Raw genomic sequence first — 19,630 nt, 5'->3', positions numbered from 1 at the left:
AATGCTGTAACTTCGGAGCAAACAGGTTTTTCTGTCCAGAGTATAATTTTAGATTTGTTTAAACTTGAGAATGCGACGCGAGCGGCTGACCGGTCGTGTCCGCTTGCGTCGCCTCGGCAAGAGAGGTCTCGTTTACTGACCTTCGCACATCGTACCTTCGCCGAGAAATGTTCGCGCGTCACAAGCATCAAGTTCCCGGTGATTGTTGCCAAAGCGAGTACAACGTCGTCCCGTAGTGAAAATCGCAGTCGCGAGGATGCCGCCGACGTCGCACTCACGAGGCTGCCCTAGCGCCGCCTGAGCAGCCGCCGACAAAATCCTGGAAGCCGCTATTTTTTAACTCTGCTCGTCTTGGCTTTGGCTAACTTCTCATCACGAATCCTGCTTGGCGGAGCGCAAAGATTCTTTGCGTGCGCACGCTATTTCCGAAAAATTGCGCACGCTAAAATTGCGAACGCAAAGCGCAAAACCTGGTTTGCGTTCGGAGCACGCGCAGTGGCGGCGACGCTATTGGGGAGTTGTAGTAGATCGTTTTTCTCCTCCGCTACGATATTCCCGAAGAAAACGCCGCAGCTGCGCATGCGCGCTCCCAGCTTTCTCTGCACAGTTCAAGGTCTTGTGGCGGATTACGGAGCGCTAATCTGGGAGCTTAGCGGGCTGCGGAAACGGTCTACTACATTTGCCTATTCTTTGCGTACGCAAAGCTTTAGCGTGCGCTATTCTAAAACTCCCTATTGTGGTAGGCATATTGACGCGTGTATGTCCGAGACCGAGAAGGAGCGCTTCTTCCTTACATCTAGAAGATTGGTGTTTATTCGTGCCCCGCGTGTAAAAGATAGGAACGCCAAAATGACCTTGCCTACTCAGTCTCGCCCTTGCTCACTTGCTCGGCCAAATGCTCCAGAGACTGAGTGTACGAGATAAGGAGCTGAGCGCGGTCTTACCGACTCATTCACTCTTGCGCTTGGCAGCTGTCAAGCCGGCACACCATCGCTTGCTCCTGCCGCCTTCGACGCTCGCTGCTGCTTTCTCAACGCTAGTTCTATCTCCCGTTTCGGGCTCGGCTTTGCCGATTGAACCTCTGTTTCAGTTCATTGTTTATTTTCTCTCCTTTTCCATCCGTGACGGTATGACTAATAGGCTAGTATGAAAATACCGCTAACATAACGAGAATACCCGTCGTCTGGCCATGTGACCTGTCTCCTATTACAACATACCGGTTTTGACGGTAGCCCTTTACCGGTGACCCTACAACCCAAGTCGGCGGCCGGTAGTCGATTCCGGGTGAGCCGTATTTGTGTACCGGAAACCGGTATAGCCACGTTAGTGGACGATGTGTAAATTCTGGTGGCCTGCATGAACCTGTGTAATTCGGTATAAAGACGTTCAGGTTTTCTTCATTAAAGGTATCTGTGAAATCAACATAAGCGAAGACAAATGGAACCTCGATTAGAACACGTGCTTTTTGCCAGGCTTTGTTTTATTTTGTTTTTCATGACGATGCTTTGCACGATTCGGTTCCATTCTAGCAAAGCGTATATCTAGTTTCTTAAATTTTAAAGGCCATTAGGTGATCGCAGATGTGAAGCACAACTGGAATATGACTGCAGCCTATATAAAACAATGAAAGCTGTCTACAACTCCCTGTAAAGCCGGCTTAAAGCGCAGCTCTTGAGGAGAAGGCTGGAAGGGTACTAAGGTGACTCCCTGAGGTCACGTGACCTCAGAGGGGGTTACGTAGGGGTAACCCTCGTGACCCTCATGAGGGTAACCCTCTTGAGGGTAACTAACTCTTGCAATCTTCGTGAGGGTAACTCTCGTGACCCTGGTCAGCGTAACCCTCGTGATCCTCGCGACAGTTACCCTCGTAACCCTCGTGAGAGTAACCCCCGTAACCCTCGTAACCCTCACGAAGGTAACCCTCGTGTCGCCAGTATGGGAAACTACCGATGATGCAACCCGCGCGTTCCATGCAACCCACGCAATGCAAGCAACCCGCGCACAGCATTGAACCCGCGCCTTGCACGCAATCCGCGCGTTGCATGCAGCCCGCGCGTTGCATGCAACGCAAAGCGACGCCGCTTGAATTCAACGCGTTGCATGCAACCTTCGCGTGTGTGTTGCATGCGCGTTACGTGCAACGCGCAAATTGCTTGTAACACGTGGATTGCATGCAACACGCATGCAACGCGCAGGTTGCATACAACGTGCATTCAACGCGCGGTTGCGCAATCTTTGCAGGCGCGTTGCATGCAATCTTTGGATACGCGCTGCGTGCAACGCCCGGTTACGCCGACGGCGACGGCGACGGCAACGTCAACGCTGCTCAAGCCGGAAACGGGCGCCTAAGAGCTGCGCTCTAAAAAATTCTAACGCAGTACTGTACAATTTCATCACATTCACAGTTTATGGTGTTCAAACCCATAAATCAAGAGCCAAACAAGGAGGTTTCGGATATAAATTTTATATAACTTGCATATTTCAGTTTGTGGGACCTTCAAAGTGCTTACAAATTTTTAGATCAGGGTCTCTGCGTAAGGACAGTTAGTTATACTATAGTTGAACGCAAGACCTTTGCAGCGCTCTTCAAATTTTTGTCAGTACCTTTTAAAAGGTTTAGAAAAGCGTTCTTTTGTAACCATCAGGTTACAGGCTGAAAAATGAAATGACTTTTAAATTAATATTGAACTGTTGTGTAAAATGAATTTTTCCTTTATGCCTGGTTGAATAATGTACCAAACAAAGAAAACGTTAAAGGAATTTCTAGTTGCTATAATCACGATATGAACACACACAACGTCTGCAGAACATTGCTGGATTTATGAAAAGACACCATTGTGCATAATCAAAAACATGTCGTTATTAGATTCTCACTCTTAAAACAAGGAATAAAGGTTGCTTAGGAGTATTTCGATATTGTCACGGGTGGTGACCAATAAACAAGAAATAAACAGGAATAAATAAACGTTTAATGTGGCGAACTTGTGCCAAAAATAAAAGGGTACAAAAGATAATAAGAGAGCGTCGCGGGCGTCGAAGTCGGCGTAACAGCAGAGTCGAACGCTGGGGCGAGACTGACTCCGGCTTGCCCGCGGAGCCGCTTTTGTACACACGTTGGCTTCTGGAGCATTCGACATAGAAGGTTCGACGCGTAGAACATTCTGACCTCGAATCAGCTAGACGGTTCTCGATTTCACCAGAACATCACATTACAGTTTCTACAAAAAATGCATAGCCGCGGCAGGAATCGAACTCTGGCCCTTCATGTGGGAGGCAAGCGCGATAACCGTTAGGCTACGGCCGCGCTGCCTACTTGGCGCGCGGCAATATACAATTATACACACACGAAAGTGTATTTAATACACTATCGCGATACATTTGTATTGCAGATATTGCCCAGCACTCCTCAATGGCTACATTTCTATGCATTTCACTGCTTTATTATATATGGTTTGGTATAAATAAAATACTTAAGTTTGTTTTGAGCGTGATACTTTGATTGAATTGTAAAGAACGTTGAAAATATACAAACTTATTAAAATAGAAAATTACAGAATAAGAAATTGTACAATGTATGGTTTTCATACGTGCGCTCATAAACGACTGACCAATCGCTTCTTTATCACAGATGTTCACAACACATCTCTGAACGAGGCAAGTATTACTTGGGACCAGGGGCGGCGCCAGAATTTTTTTTCTGGGGGGGGCGCTGCATGATTATACTGAATTCGGGGGGGGGGGGGGGGGGGGGGGAGTAGTGTTCTCGTTGTTTATGTTCACTTTCATAACTCTTTCTGCTGACGAGCAGAAATCTCACCTAAAGTACACTTACGGAATTGTGGAGGGCTTAGCGCTGAATATAGGCATCATCCAACAGAAATTTAGATCGAACGTTTTTATTGGATATAATTTAATCCATATTCTCTCTCTTGTGTACTTAAAATGTCCCTCTTTTGTTTCTTCTGTAATAATTCCCATTGAGTATAATAGGAACCTTATTATTTTTATGGCGTTTTGTCTGTCGCAGTGAATATCCAGATTATTTAAAAAAACATTGCAAACTCTAAACGAATGTCTCCTTTAAAAAAAAATTATCTCGGACGTGCGCAAGTTCGTCAGCGGAAAAACCACGAGGAGGATCGCACTGCGTTTTCAAAACTCAAACTTGTTCGATTCACTCGCCTGGTCCTCTCGACTTCATTTATATGTAGGAAACCCACGAATCTTGACATGACTTATGCGTGACTGAGGTTTCGTGCTTTCTAAAGCCAGATTGTTTGTCCAGAGCTTCACAGATGCCAAACGTGGATTTCTCATTCGCTTTGGTAGAGGGATATCCAAAAACGGAATTAACTTGGATGGTGTATTCTAGCCAAGGAAATAACCTATACCAGTCAGACTGAAAGCTTACAGCCTTTTTTTTTTTTACTTTTTTGGTGGGAAAGAGTGCACTATCGGCTGCCGCGGCGACTCTGTCTTATACTTGGAAATGTCCAACTGACCTGAAAGATCGTCGTTTCCCTCCGATACGGTGCAAATTCGTCTCGTCTCACGCACGAAGAAGAAAACTTGTCGCTTTCACTGTTCCTTGTTCCGACGAAGGATGACGGACGTCGCTAGAAGCGCTGGGAAGGCCATCAGGAAGACTGTACGGCTGGGGATGATCCTTCCGCTGCTGCTCGATCTCCGTCCTGCTTCTTGACGCGCTTGTTAGAAGACGAAAAAAAAATCTGCGGTTTATCTTCTTTGCGATTTTGTGTCTCCTTTGGAGTCTTGAAATCGGGCTCAGCTGCACATGTTCGGTTCAGCAGCATAATTGTTGGGGCACTTTTTTCGTGTCCGTCATCCTAGCTGGTAACATTTGGCACCGAGGCTGAAAACTTAGCAGAGCAAGAATGGCCCTTGAAAATAGATCGTTGTGTTGAGACCCGCAGGGCCAGTTTGGTCGAGGTGATAGTTTATGGCCCCGCCCCTGGGACTCTCTTTGTATCCTTCTGAATACTTTCCTAAGATTCTACTGGGGAATCCCAAAAGACAAATAGACAAACCGGCGTTGTTTCCAACGGCCTCGCTTAGAGTCCCGCTCACCTCTTTCCCCCTTGCTTTTGGCCTTTCGTGTTTTGAGCAGCATTGCACTCGAGGCCGCCGCAAGGCAAGCGGTGCGTTCCGCGAGCACTACGGCCGCCGTGTCGCCTCCGATAGGTCGCGCGGCAATGGCACACACCCAAAAGAGGAAGAACCTTCACGTTTCCTAGAACAGATTACATTCCCCAGGAAGTGAGCGGAACGACCGAGGGTCCACTTACACCAAGACAATCCAATTGAAGGAAAGAAATTACGTTGGACGGTAGGATGATACCTACAAGGTTGAACTCCTGGATCCCGCAGCCGCGCTATTGAGTGTGGAAGCCAAGGCATTAGTAAAATCCTTCCAGACGAACAGTCGAACCGGCATCGTCTACCAAGCGAGGTGTCTCTCACCTCTTTCCACCTTGCTTTTGGGCTTTTCCCGTTTAAGCAGTCCTGCACATGGTGCCGCCGCGGGGCGGTGTAATCCGCGAGCAACATCAGCGCCGTGCCGCTGCTGAAGGTCAAGCGGCTATGGCACGCACCCAAAAGAGGGAGACGCGTCCGGATTTCGGGAATTCTTCACAAAAACCAGAAAGCTTATTCTCGACGAAGGTGTCCTGCTGGGCCCGCTTCCACCGAAAGAAGTCAAAGTAAGAAAAGTACGCTAGACGGGAGTGGTATGTCTCTTGTAAAGCTGTTTCTTCTAAAAATAGTGTCGTGCTTCTCTATTCTTATATTTTATTTGCCTGCTTTGGCTTCCAAGGACGGATGGCTGGCTTGACAGGACGGATGCTCCGCGTCCATTGCTAAAGTGCCCGTAATGTGCGACGTTAACTTTCCTTTTGGGAAACCACGACCTTTGCTTTGCGGACTGAACTCCCCAACCCCCCCCCCCCCCCCCCCCCGGCAGCTTTTTTGGGGGGGCAGGCAGAAATTTAAGGGGGGCGGCTGCCCACCCTTGCCCCCCTGTAGAGCCGCCCCTGCTTGGGACGCAGCACTTTGTGACAATTTTTTTTTGCGTTTGCAAATGTTTAGTGGAATGCATCAGCCTCAAGTGTTTTGTATGTACAGTAGTAACCAAACTTTACCGGGACACGCAAATTGTATCTTAGTTTAAGGAGTACCTCTTCAGTCGGCGGCTCAAGAACGGCTCGACGTAGCGTTCACAGAACAGCAAAGTAGTGGAGGCGATTTGATGAATTATAAACGCGACAATATTTTTACCGGCCGGCCAATCAGTACTTATTGTCACCTTTCGCATGCATGTGCATAGATGACGTTGCATAGTCAATGTTTATATATTTTATTCAGTAAACATTTGACGTTTTCACGATATGACCTAAGATCACATTGTATGTAAACAATTTTTTTCTCCTGTCCAACTGTGATTTCGGTCTTGCGCGAGTGGCCATACCTGCTTGAACAGCTTTTCCCATTGACCGCTATATCAAGCAGTAGTTATTCAGATGTTACCAGAACAGAGCTTCCATGAGTTAAGAAAGTGATAAGGCAAAGTCCTGGATAAGCATGATCAGCACAGTTTTATTGTTTGAAATCAAGATTTTATCAACCACCCATGCGCACAAACCTTACGTTTGGGCGCAGTTTACGCTACGAGCTAATGATGCCAATTAAAAAACGTAAAAGGCGCATCGTTACAATGTTTTTTTTTTGCTTTTTTGTTTATGTGTGTGTTATATCATCGCTTAACTATATCTTAAACATTGCTTCGAGTGTGTGTGTTCGGGGTTCTATGTGTTTATGCATTGCAAAAATATTGGAAATGCTACACACGTTCAACATTTAGACCTCATCAACAAACTTGAAGCATTAATATAATGCCGTTGAGTACTTTATTTAAATATATAGCTATAAAAGCCAATGAACTCTTCTGAACAGAATTCAAACATCCGGTACAAATAAGGCTTCTCAGATATATATGCAGATATTATTCGCTAAGAATAAACACGCATTACAAAATAATAATGAGAAGTTTTTATGTTTCTTACATTTTCAATAAGATACAAGAACTAATTAATTTAGACCCTTTAAAATAAGTAAAAAGTCTGTTTGCAAAATTAGATATAAACATTATTTTATACAATAATGTTCTCTTCTATAAATCACTCACCTTATCTGTGTAGTGTAAATCGGTTGTGTTGAGAGGCAATATAGTTTCGTTCTACAGGCTTTTCTCATTAAAAGTTGTTTTATTCTCTGGTTCTGATAAAACGAGAATATTCCCGTTTTTTCGGTAGGCGTCATATTTTGATGTTAACTATTTGGTCCTGACAACGAGTAAACCAAGTGTACTTATTTTATTTATTTTTGTTTCTTGCGTAATTCTTATGTATAGTTCCTAAGTGAGTGAACTTGCCATTGTTATATTGTTGTTGTTTATTTTGTTATTCAGCGCAAATGGCAGCGTTGTATAAACAACTATTTACGGCTGCCGGGCCACGTCGTACAAGCTTCTAGGCTTTGACGGACGCGATTTTCTGTATTGTAAAAGAAACACTAAAATATAATTATTATTAATATTAATATTATTATTATTATCATTCGACTGCGCTCACACTTATGATGAAATGAGGTATACATGCTTTGAAGCGTACTTTTTGTATACTTCTAAGAAGTAACGGGTAATCTAAAAAAAAAACTTCATAGCAGCTGTTTTGTAATTAAATTACACCGCACAATTTTCATAGAAGTATTCCTGGCAGTTGAATAAATGATAGGAAAATCGGAAAACAATATAAGTAAACCGTTATTGTAGCGGATGGTCATTAAGTCAGGCGTAATAAATATTGACTTTAATGAAAACCTTCGATAACTTCATTAAATGACCATTTATCAAGTTCGTAAGCGCGCTCAAGCGCTTCGCGTCCTAAAGAGAGAGTGTTGGCAGCACTGCGCACCGAACACAGACTACCTGTTGAGCTTTAGATGCGCCTTCCACTTTTCAGGAAAAACAAATCGTGGCGAACAAATCTCCCCGGGTGTGCGAAATCGGAAGACGAGACTAGGAAGATCAGATTTGGAACTATGGAGGGCGCTGTTTCTGACCGTCAATATGCTAAACCTACCCGCCCATGTCTTCACCCTTCTACGTAACCCTAAGCTCGCAATGACTTCAGAGGAATAACCTCAACCAAGTTACCGCGGAGGCTAAAACTGATATTCGTTTATTTAGCCTGCCGATTTTTTCTGAGAACAGAAGCATAAGTATACAGCTATTGAATGCAGGGAAGGTCTGTGTGTGACGTTTATTTCGCACGTAGTTTTGGGTACATCGACTGACTGGCGACAGCGTGGACGATATATTTTAGTACACAAGAAGGCGGCTTTGTAAAATTCAGAGGCTATGAAGCATGTAGAGGCATGGAACATTTTTTTTCCTCAACAGAACTGCATGAGGAATGTAAGCGGAAAACGTAATCAGTTTCAATCTGAAAATGCGTTAGTGTTCCCCAAATTGTTTCAAACAGGCTAGAACATTTTTCAGGTATAACATGTTTCTTTGCGTGCCGTGTTGCGAAGAGAATAATGGGGGTGAGAGAGTTAGAGTAAGGCCGAGATCACTTGCTGGGTACTGGTCCTGCTCCTTGTGGATATCTTTTGGAGAGAGAGCTAATATTGTGTTCCTTTGAAAAACTAGCAGCGGTGAGCTTGTAAATACATTTCTGGCGTCGACTCAGGTTTCCTGTGTTTCGGAAAGAGTTTTTCTTTCAATAAACTCAAAGCTCTGTTCGAACACATTGCATGTTGTCTCCCCTCTTTATGTGTCTCCCTTTTCCTCCCGTGCCCATGGTCGAGTTGTGTCAGAAGAGACTAAATCCCGTGTCAAGTTACACGATTTCGCACGCAGAAATAAAATTGTTACGGCGTCTCGCCATCTTTGTAAATGCATGATGACTGCGTTTCTGGCTTTAGGGGTGGACGCTAGTCCACAGCCAAATGCTTTTACACAAGTTGAGATAACATTACTCCTAAATAGTAGAACTAAAAATAAATGTTTTATTTTTTAAGAGGTATTTAAAACTTTGAGCACAGGTAATATTGTTATGCGCGCTATTCAGTTGCCTAAAGTAATACACAGTTAACTCTAAACTTTAGTTGATGCAAATGTTTTGAACCGTCCACAGACACCACGTGTGCAGAATATAGGTTTTCGTACCAACCTTTAGGAAACGATGGGTTCGGGTTTCTAGTTATCATACAAGTTTTCATGTCCGAAAACAATATTTCGCGACTGAATGTCGGAGGAATTCATGATTCTGTTAAAAAGTATCTGAAATACTCTCACGCACAAAAACTCGACCAATTAGCGTATTTCAGAAAAGCAAGGTTACTGCAATTAAATTGGGTAGCGAGCAATCTATAATAATCTCGCTGCAGATATTGCTGCAGCATTTACAGCATATCGGCTCTCTGCGTATTTCTATCTGGAAACACACATCATACTTTAGTGGTTTATACATAACCTCAGATTGAGTACTGGCTTAAAATGCTATTGGCGGAGCGGATACCCAGCGAGGTGACAGGAAAGCTGGCACGTAGCGTACTGGCATTTATTCATGTTACATACATGTTATTAACACCGCCCACTCCTTCCTAAAGCACGTCAACCCAATGTTTAAAAAAACAGCATCAAAAGCGTGACAAGTAGAACGAAAAGAATGAGACATGAGAAGTAGCATAAAAGCTACTTGATTATAATTGAATTAAATTACGAATCGCAAAATTGTTTTAAAATATTAAGGGTATTTCCTAAATTGGCATTGACATAATTATAAAACGGTGTGCGATTACCTACAGACTCAGCGAATAATCCGAACGAAGTAAACTCATCAGTCAATATCCATTTTGTTAGCAAAATACTTTGGACGTTGTTCGTAATGTCACCGCTTCCCCCATCGAACTAATCAAAAATTTAAGAAATAAACGGGAGCTAAACTCGTTCAGGTTTTATGAAAATTTTGTACCGTCACATTTTTTTACATAGAGAGGTTAACTATATCTGCAAAGTCAATAGGTTAAAACTTTTTTTTTTGTGATAACACACGATATTTTTTTTAAATTTTGTTAATGCATTTGTTAATACAAAAACCGACTACACTTTTCGTGTAGCCGGTTTTTGTTCCTTTCGTGACTCGACGTGTTTTCGCTCAAGAACTCTGAAGGTCGACGGAGCCATGAAACATATGAGGCTTCCCCCCTAATAAAAAAATCCCATCAGCCCAGTGACCACACGGCTGCGGCCCCATCATATACCATACGCGAGATTTAATGACAGCTTTTCTTTCGCGACATAACCTCAAATCGCCTTTTTTGTAGCGTGCAAAGTTGCGAAGCTTTCTCAACTTTCGGACGCATATTCAGCGAGGCGTAGGCTCATTCCCCGATTATTTAACCTTCGGCCGAAGTAGAGCGATGGCCGAGCGGTCTGTTTTGAAGCCCAACTTAATGTCCGCCGCGACCGTCTGACGCGCACTACAATTGTCGCGGGGGTCAGGGGTGGGGTGTCGATAAACCATAAAGTCGACAAGAAGTCTGCCGACTTTTTGTTGGTAATGAAGGGCGTGATGAAGCATATGCTAAATGATGGACGCTACCGTAAGTACGCATATCCACGGTGCGCATAATTGATTTCCGACGAACGCACAATTGCCTGTGGATCGGGGGCTCAATGTGTAAAGAGAATTCGCTTGACATATCAGTTGTGTCAGCACCTCGCGAGCCCGCGACTCATCACATGCTGGCAAATATGTCGGGACCCATATCTAATATGTTAATATACATTAAACGGTATTGTAGTGCACAATACCATGAGCAACAATTAATCCAGCACATTTCATAAACATTGTGTGGAAAGTCCCGACGGTCGGGCAATCAGACGCTTTTGATCGACCCGAAGCAAAATATAAAACTTGTGACGAACCATCAGACCACTTCTGATGGCCCATCAAGAATGTCCGACAGACCATTAGGCACCGTCAGGAACCTTTGACGGACCATAAAAACGCACCTGATGGTTCATCAGACTGTTTTAAAGGTCCATCAGGAATGTCTGACGGTCCGTCAGGAAAGTCTGATGGTCTATCGGACTTTCTTGATGGTCCATCAGACTTTCTTGATGGTCCATCAGACTTTCTTCATGGTCCATCAGGAAGCCTGATGGACCATTAAAAAAGTTCGATGGACCAACAACAAAGTCTGATGGACTATCAGGAAAGTCTGACGGCCTCTTCGAACGGGCACGTGTGTCTTCGTGTCAGCGTTCTCAAGAAAAAAAGACTTCAGAAGATTGAAGCTAAAAGTAGTAATACGACGCATACAACATACAGCAAAACATTTGTTTCAATAAATATTAAGCACAAAACAATCATCCTAACCATATAATGAATGATAAAGAGCTCCTGAAAACAATGCGAAGCACCTAGTGCTCACCGCATACGTTTTAGGTGAAGATTTCTGTTGCCCAAGCGGCCGCGGCGACGGCAGCCTGCGACGTGAGGAGTAATGTCACTATCCTTTCACTAGCCGTTCATATATAAAAGAAGAAACCGCCTATACCACATTCCACCTTACGTCCAGACGCAGCGGATGCTACGAGCTATCCCAGCCAATCCCGTGCTATGGAGGTGGCCCGTGATACGCTTTCCGCGCGTCGCTGTGCCCCCTCTCTAAGGTCACGTTGCACTCACACGGCCTGCGATTGGCTCCGACGGCTCGTAACATCCACTGCGCTTAAACGTAAGATGAAACGGAGTATAGCAACTGATTTCATGGTTGCTGCAGCAGCGCGATGAATAGGCCACGCACAGTTAGGCCTCCCGAGGAGCAGCGCGAATAGTAGGAGCGGCAAAGAAAAAAGAAACGGCAATACGACCAGCAGCGGTGTGCTGCGACCGGCGGTGGTATTTCGTATAGTAGGCAAGCGTTGCAGGTGATACCACAGCTTCACTGACCAACCATCTTCACAGCGTGGACTGGAGCCCCAATTTTTAGCTTCGCGCAATGGTGTACTGCAGTGGTGCACTGATACGACACCGCGGCCTCAGCGAGAGGCTCTTGAAGCGCCGCTTCGGAACGTAAATAGTGTTCTGTCGCATCAGAGACCTAAACTACGAGGAGCTCCCAGACGGAAAAGGGTCATCAGCATGCCGTCAACCGCGACCCAAAATAGTGAACGTCGTGCGTCTCAAGCCGTACTAGGGTCGATAAGACTGATGAATATTCATTGCTCAGACGAACCCGGGCAGTTAAATGTTTGCTGTTATCTTTTAGCATTTTTTTAATTTATTAAACTTTGCATCGTGGCGATACACTGTTAAAGGGAGGAGTAATGACGCGTCCATGACCGAAAAGGAACGCTTTTCTGTACATCTAGAAGAGTCGTGCTCATTCGTACTCCGAGTGTAAAAAATATGGATGCAGAAGTGACTTTCCCTAGTCAGTCTCTCCCTTGCTCACTCCCGAGCTAGCTAGGCTGAATGCTCGAGAGGCTAAATGTAGTAGATAAGGAGCCGAGCGCGGTCTTGCCGAGTCATTTACTCTCGCTCTAGCCAGCTGACATGCCGGCGCACACTCGCTCGCTCCTGCTGCCCTCGACGCTGTCTGATGCTTTCTCGTAAAGCCCCTTTATACGGAACAGCAGCGCCATCCTTTGAAGAATGCACCCTGCTATTTTGGACCAATGCAGGCGACGCTGCAGTGGACCGGGAGTGCAAAAAAGCTAAACATGAAGATAAGAGATGTGCGCGTCAGAGGAGGGGGGAGAAGGAACATAGAGTAATATAGTAAACTTAAGAGAGGACACAGGAGCCGATTCGCGGCCCAGGTAGTGCGTTTCATACCCTCCGCTACGTGGCGCTTTTCTACAATTTGGTTAAAATTAATTAAAACTCTTTGTGTGAAAAGTGTTTATTTTTTAAATAGCAATGCTTTAAAATTGTTTAAAGTACTTAAAACGACTAAATAGATTAAATCAAATACGTCACAAAAACCACGTGATGAATGGCGCCTGCCATGGCCTGCCTGCCTGCACGCCGTCGCCTCTGCATCATTCTGCATGGCCTCTGCTCATCCCTGCGTCGTTCGCCTGTGCCGTGCGTGCCGTCCATCTGTGCTTTCTGCTGCATCATGTTCGGTCGACTTTGCATCAATCAAGGTGACGCATGACCGCCCGCGTGCTCGCATGCTCGGCGTGAATTCGTGGAGCCGATCGGTTCGAGCTTCTCGCGCTGTTGTTTCTGCCGGGCTGTCTGGCTTCACTTGAACGTGTGTGCATGTTGATTTTCGATGAGGTTGTTTTAAAAAAAAGAATTTAACTTACGACCTTGCACACGTCATTGTCCATGGGTTAACAGATGACGGTGTTGAACGAACCTCTAACATTGCAGATAGATAGAGCCTTGGTTGTTATGCTGTCTGAAATTTCCAGGAGGTGCGTTTGCACACACTGTTGTGCACACTCTAACAACGTCTTCTGTTTAACGCAGTCTCCTTATTTCTCTCATTCGGGAGCTTAATGGGCGGTGCAATGATATTCAATTGGAATGTTTTTCACTTTACACGAGCTTACTGGCACTAGTGGGACTCAAAGGTACTCGCACGCAACGCCACTGACCAAGAAACTCCTCTGTTGCGCTGTAATTTCGAGGACAAAACCCAGTGTTTTTATTTAATCTCTCCTTCGAAAAACCTGATGACATAGCTGGACGGTAGCAGTACCGCCCAGTGACGATATTTGAATACGGCTCATAGGTTGGACCCGAGCATGGCGTGGACACTCGATTTGGGCTCGTGATAATCGATAGCCCGAGAAACATTCGGGTAGTGTCCTGTGTCAAATCGCTGCAATGACGACAACAGCCGAACCATAACAATGCCTGGAACTCAGCGCGTGCCCAGTGCCTTGCCAACCCCAGCGCATGACTATTATCAACATTAGCGGCATATAATCGGCTCCAGATCACGGGGCCGCTTGTTCTGGCTGCGAGTTGAGGGGGTGAACTCTGGTCGTTTTTCTTTATTTTTTTCTGCGACTTCGATTGCGTGTGGTGAAAACGAACGGGTTTATTTTATGGATCATTAACGTCAGGGATTTGTTCTAAGCGGTATTTGCGCAAAATTCAAATATCAGTGCATCGCCCCTTTAAGACTGTTGGCTTCACAGTAAAGGCCGTGGTCTGTGGTTAGGGGGCTTCAAACGTAAGCTTGGCGTGTGTGGTGATAAGCCATTTTTTGAAGTTGACAACGAACACGTTTACTTTGTCTTTGATGTTCCGCACCTTCCCAAAACAACCAAGAGCAATCTCCAAGCCCACTAACTTTGCATTGGAAATGAGGTCATTGAGCGGTCTTCTGTTGTTGAACTTCATTGTTCTATCCATGAGATTAGCTTGCAATTGACTCCGAAACTTACTGAGAGACACATTTTTTCAAAAACCTTTCTGTAACATGGAAGAAAATTGTGCCCCACAGGTACTGAGTGCCTCAGTCTTTCTTCTAATCCTATCTCTTGCTTATCCAAAGGAACTTCCTGAGGCAGCCATGGCTACAGCCTATTTCTGTGATAGGATGTGCACACTTTTTGATTGTCTAAATAGCTAAAAAATTCAAGAAGACAGGGCAGAAGTTCCGTCATGCCATTCTGAAGGGAGAATCTCAAATACTTGATTTTCTCCACCAGTAACTCGGATGGATTTCAGCATGGCAGTTCCAAAGTAGGAGGCAGCCATAAGCCATCATTGGGTGGCAAGTTACTATAAAAAGTGTTCTCATGCTCTGGAATGAGCTTTCAAGCAGCCATGACTAAGCTCTTACTTACACAACGCCTGCAGCAAGACACACTTGAGAACGTTTTTGGAGCTATATACGACAAATGCTGGGCTGCAACACAAACCCAAATGTGCATCAGTCCACCTCAGGACTAAAACACCTCTGGATAAAGAAACTGTTCAAACTGTTGGACAATGAAAACGTAGAAGATGACAAGGCTGCTAAATTCAAAGGTGCAAGCGAGCTGGACAAGAATGATGAAAATAATCCCTGGAGAAGGGGAACAAGAGAAACAAAGGACAAACATAAATCTCCAAACACAGCTAAGTGACTGGTGAGCGACCGAAAAAATCCGCCTGGTCCGGGTATCGAAGCCGGGACCTCTCCATTACAGTCACCTAGCTGTGTTTGGAGATTTATGTTTGTCCTTTGTCCCTCTTGTTGCCCTTCTCCAGGGATTATTTTCATCATTCATGACAAGGCTGACCTTCTAAAGGAGTTGCAAATATCTTGGCACCATGAAAGTTTAATTTCAGACATTGTGGAATGTCTTCCAATTGATAACTTCCCGCCACTAGAGGATATTTCTGAGCTGACATCAGACATCAGGTCTAACATAATTGATTACTCGTCCACGTTTTTATTACGTTTGGGGCTATTTGATCAAGCTTTTGCTTGAACAGACAACTTACAGCTGTGGCTGTTCTCAGCTGCTATCGGATGAGTCTAATAACTTGACCAGGCCTCACCAGTACTGTCTTGTTCCTAAAGCATACCACGTGCCTGGAACATTCTTCGGGAACTTGGTAGTACCATCACAGGCTGCCTTTCATTTCATTCAGCAACTAGAAAATCACTTTCTTCCCATAATGGAGAGTGTGACACATGTTCGAGGAGTGTGTGCCGCCTTGTATAGCGCACTTTGAGGTCTGGGTGGTTTTTCGCCTTTGCCCAGAGGAGTACCACAAAGGGTTTTAAAATTGTTTTGCAGAATACGCTTGTGTTGACATGTTTGATTTCTTAACCGGAATTCGGACAAAGTTCGGTTGCACTCTTCAGTGGCTAGTAAGAACTTAACAGGTTTAACTGTTAATAGCGTATTAACAGAGGCGGTTGCCAAACCAAAAACAAAAAATTATTAAGTGGGCGGTGCAGCTTGCTCTCCAAATATTTGTTTCCCCTTTTTCCAGCGAATGTGTATCACGGCTCCCTAACAAAAATATTTGTCCACTTTCTAAAAAAATTTGATGGAAAATAGTGTAGAGAGGCTAACAATATCTGAAAGAAAATGTATCCACTTTTGTATCCACTGTCCATAGTTTTTTAGCCGCTTTTTTCTGCAGCCATATTTCTTTTCTGAACGATTTCGGGGAATATTTAGGGACGTTGAATCTTGTCAGATTTCGAATAGAGTTCTCATTGTTTGGTAATGGCTCGCCCGCAGTGAGTTTGAGGCTATGCAAATTGGTGTTTTTTTATATTTGCCGGAAATCGGGAATTTGTCCTATCCGGCGTGTGCTTCGCACTGTTATTATACTCTTATGACTGGTAATGGTAGCGATGTCCTATTTATTTTTGCACTTACTTCCCCTACCCGAGTCGGCGTGAAAGTGAATGTATCATACAGCATGTTCTCCGTGGAAGGGTTTTGTTAACTTGGTTCCGCTAAGAATCTATTACGAAGTGTACGAATGCCGAAGTCCTTCATATTCATTTATTTTTGTGAGTATCGATCTCTTTCGTATAAAACATACAGAGCTTCTGAAGTAAATCATGTGTACATGAATGTCGTCCAATAAAATGTGTTCGAACCACTTACTGTTGTTGACCCCAAAATGCTCCACCGGCCAGGAGTCAATGCGGTGATTGTGTAACTTCAATGCTTTACAATATAAAAAGAACAAGAAATATATATACTTCTGCTTTGTGAAGTAAGTTGAAATATTGTTTGACACATTTTGCACGGACTCTATCGTAAAAAATAAAGCAAAAGTGTGTCAGTATTAAAAACAAACAAAAAAACAGCGGCTTGGGGAGTCAAGGTGCTCCCGAGAGATGAGCGGGGCGGGGAGGAAAGAGAGAGAGAAGGGTATTGAAGAAGCGGAGCAAAAACGCCCAAACCAAAACCGAAACTAACTTGACCGGAAACGGAATCAGATTATACTTAATACCGCCCGCTAGGAGCGCTACCTGTCACTGGTCTATCTGAGCCGCTGGGGCCTATGGCAGTGTCCGCTCTTTACCTTGTCTATATTACTCTATGGAAAGAATGCCTATGCTGTCGCAGTGCAGTGCATGCTATGAGCTCATGCCGCCTATCAAATAACGCCGAATATGCAATGTCACGGCTTTCATTGTCTTTCTTTGAGCCCATCCTTCGAGGCTGGTAAACCGTGACAGTGCGCTTTTAGACTGTGTGTATGTATTTACACGTGTCTTTCAGCCTTTGACTACGCTCTGACTCAAGTACAGGAAGTCCGTCTGCTAACTTGGCCCGATCCACTGCAGGCGGCACTACAGTCAATGCGCGGGTGTAAAAAATTCAAATATAAAGGTAAAAGGTATGCGCGTCAGAGGAGGAGAGAGAAGATAGCGCTACTTTTCTTATTCAGGGGCGTTACTTTCTGCACGCTTTTTCTATCTTCTGTTTCTGGCATGGCTTTGCCGATTGAAGCTTTGTTTCAGTTCATTGTTTATAGCCTCTCCTTTTTCATCCGTGACAATATAACTTATAGGCTTGTATGAAAATACCGTTAACACCACGAGAATACCGGTCTTCTGGCGATGGGATCTGTCCCCGATAGCGTAGTACCGGTGTTGACTGTAGCCCTTTATCGGTGGCCATCGAACCCATGTCGGCGGCGGGTATTCTATGAGGGGTCACCAATAGTCGTGTACTGGAAACCGGTATTACCACGTTAGTGGACCATGCGTGAATTGTCGTGATCTGTATGAACCTGAGTAGACCTGTATAAAGACGTACATGTTTTGTTCATTAAAGGATTCTATGAAGACATAATTAAAAGCAAAACAGCGCAAGGACGAGGACAAAGTAGAAGGCAACAGACAGGAGACAGCACTGACTATGAACTGAAGATTTATGTTGGCATCCACAGCACATAAATCAAGGGAAAACACGAAAAATGCAAACCACGTGTTCAATACAACACCGTCACTGATTTGCCCTTCTCAGGCCAAGTACTGCTGCATGTTCTTTGTCTGAAAGCACGAACGAGGGGGTGCTAACACCAGCCCAAGCAGGGTAGGCAACTTGCTGGATCCTGGATACGCCAATTTTTACAGGCCGGCCAATCAATGCTTAACGCCACCTTTCGCGCTAAGGTGCATAGATGACGTTGCAAAGTGAATGTTTGAGTAATTCAATTAGTGAGCATTTTATCTTTTGACGCTATGCCATAAAACCGCATCGTAGACAATTTTGTTTTTTTCTCCTGTCCAGCTGCAACTTCGTTCTTGAGGGAGCGGCCACCCTTTCTCGGACTGCTCCCACCATTGAGTTCTGTATCATGCAGAAGATCTTCGGATGCTGCTAGAATAGGTCCCCCATGAGGCAAGAAAGAGATAAGACGAATTCCTGGATAAGTTTCTTGAGCACAGTTCTGTGATCTGAATCCAAGATTCCAGTGTTATCAACCACTTATGCGTAGCTATCCTTCGTTTCACCTTACGGTTGTGCGCAGTCTACGCTACGAGCCGATGAGACCAATCAAAACAATTCAAAAGCGCAATTTTATGATTTTTTTTTTAAATATTTATAACCCAGGCAGCACCGAGTTCTGGGGGGCTTGCGTCTGGCAGTTTACGGCATTAAAAAGCACGAAGAAGCCAAAGTAGTGCCAAACCTGACCTCCCTTGGCAACAGTCTGGGTATCTTGGCCCTAACTCGCCAAGCAAGTGCCAAACTTAGGCTTCGCTGCCGGGTAGTTCGGCTGTTGTTTGGCATCTTCGGGCCTAAATCGCCTAACAAATGCCAGATTCAGGCTTTCTGCCCGGTAGTTCAGCAGATCTTTGGCATTTTTGGGCCAAAATCGCCAATCTAATGCCAAAGTTAGGCTTCACTTTTTGATAGTTCGGCTCTCACCTGGCACATTCAGGCCAAAATCGCCACAGATGTGCCAGAGTTAGGCTTACTACCCTGTAGTTCGGCAGAGCTTTGGCATTTCTGGGCCAAAATCGCCAAACGAATGCCAAAGTTAGGCTTCATTTTTTGACAGTTCGGCTGTCACCTGGCACATTCGGGCCAAAATCGCCACAAATGTGCCAGAGTTAGGCTTACTACCTTGTAGTTTGGTTGACATCTGGCATCTTTGGGCCCAAGTCGCCAAACGAGTGCCCAAGTTAGGCTTCGCTTCCCGATATTTCGACTGTTATCTGGCAGCTACGGGCCAAAGTTGCCAAACAAGTGCCAGAACTAGGCTTACTGCCTTGGAGTACCGCTGATGAGGTATTTGATGTACGCGGGTGGTCTTCATCTTAATTAGATAGAAATCAAGCTTTTTCGGCTGGCAACTTTATCTTATTTTGGGTGTCTCTTGATTTTTGCAGTCCAAAGGTTGGCTGAATCTTTTGACGCGGCTGGAGCAGGCTTTGCAGACGCAAATTGTGCCAGATCTTGTACTCGCGCGTAGGTACACAAGCCAATATCGGGACGCGCCGTGAGACTGGTTCGACATTAAGGCGTTTTCATACCGGCGATACGATCTAGTCGCGCCATAACTTTCATCGCAAAAGCGACCATCGCGGGCAAAAAGTG

This window comes from Ixodes scapularis, unplaced genomic scaffold, assembly GCF_016920785.2.
Source record: "Ixodes scapularis isolate PalLabHiFi unplaced genomic scaffold, ASM1692078v2 ptg001200l_1__unscaffolded, whole genome shotgun sequence".
Classification (NCBI taxonomy): domain Eukaryota; kingdom Metazoa; phylum Arthropoda; class Arachnida; order Ixodida; family Ixodidae; genus Ixodes; species Ixodes scapularis.
Note: the sequence above shows the minus strand (reverse complement) of the source record.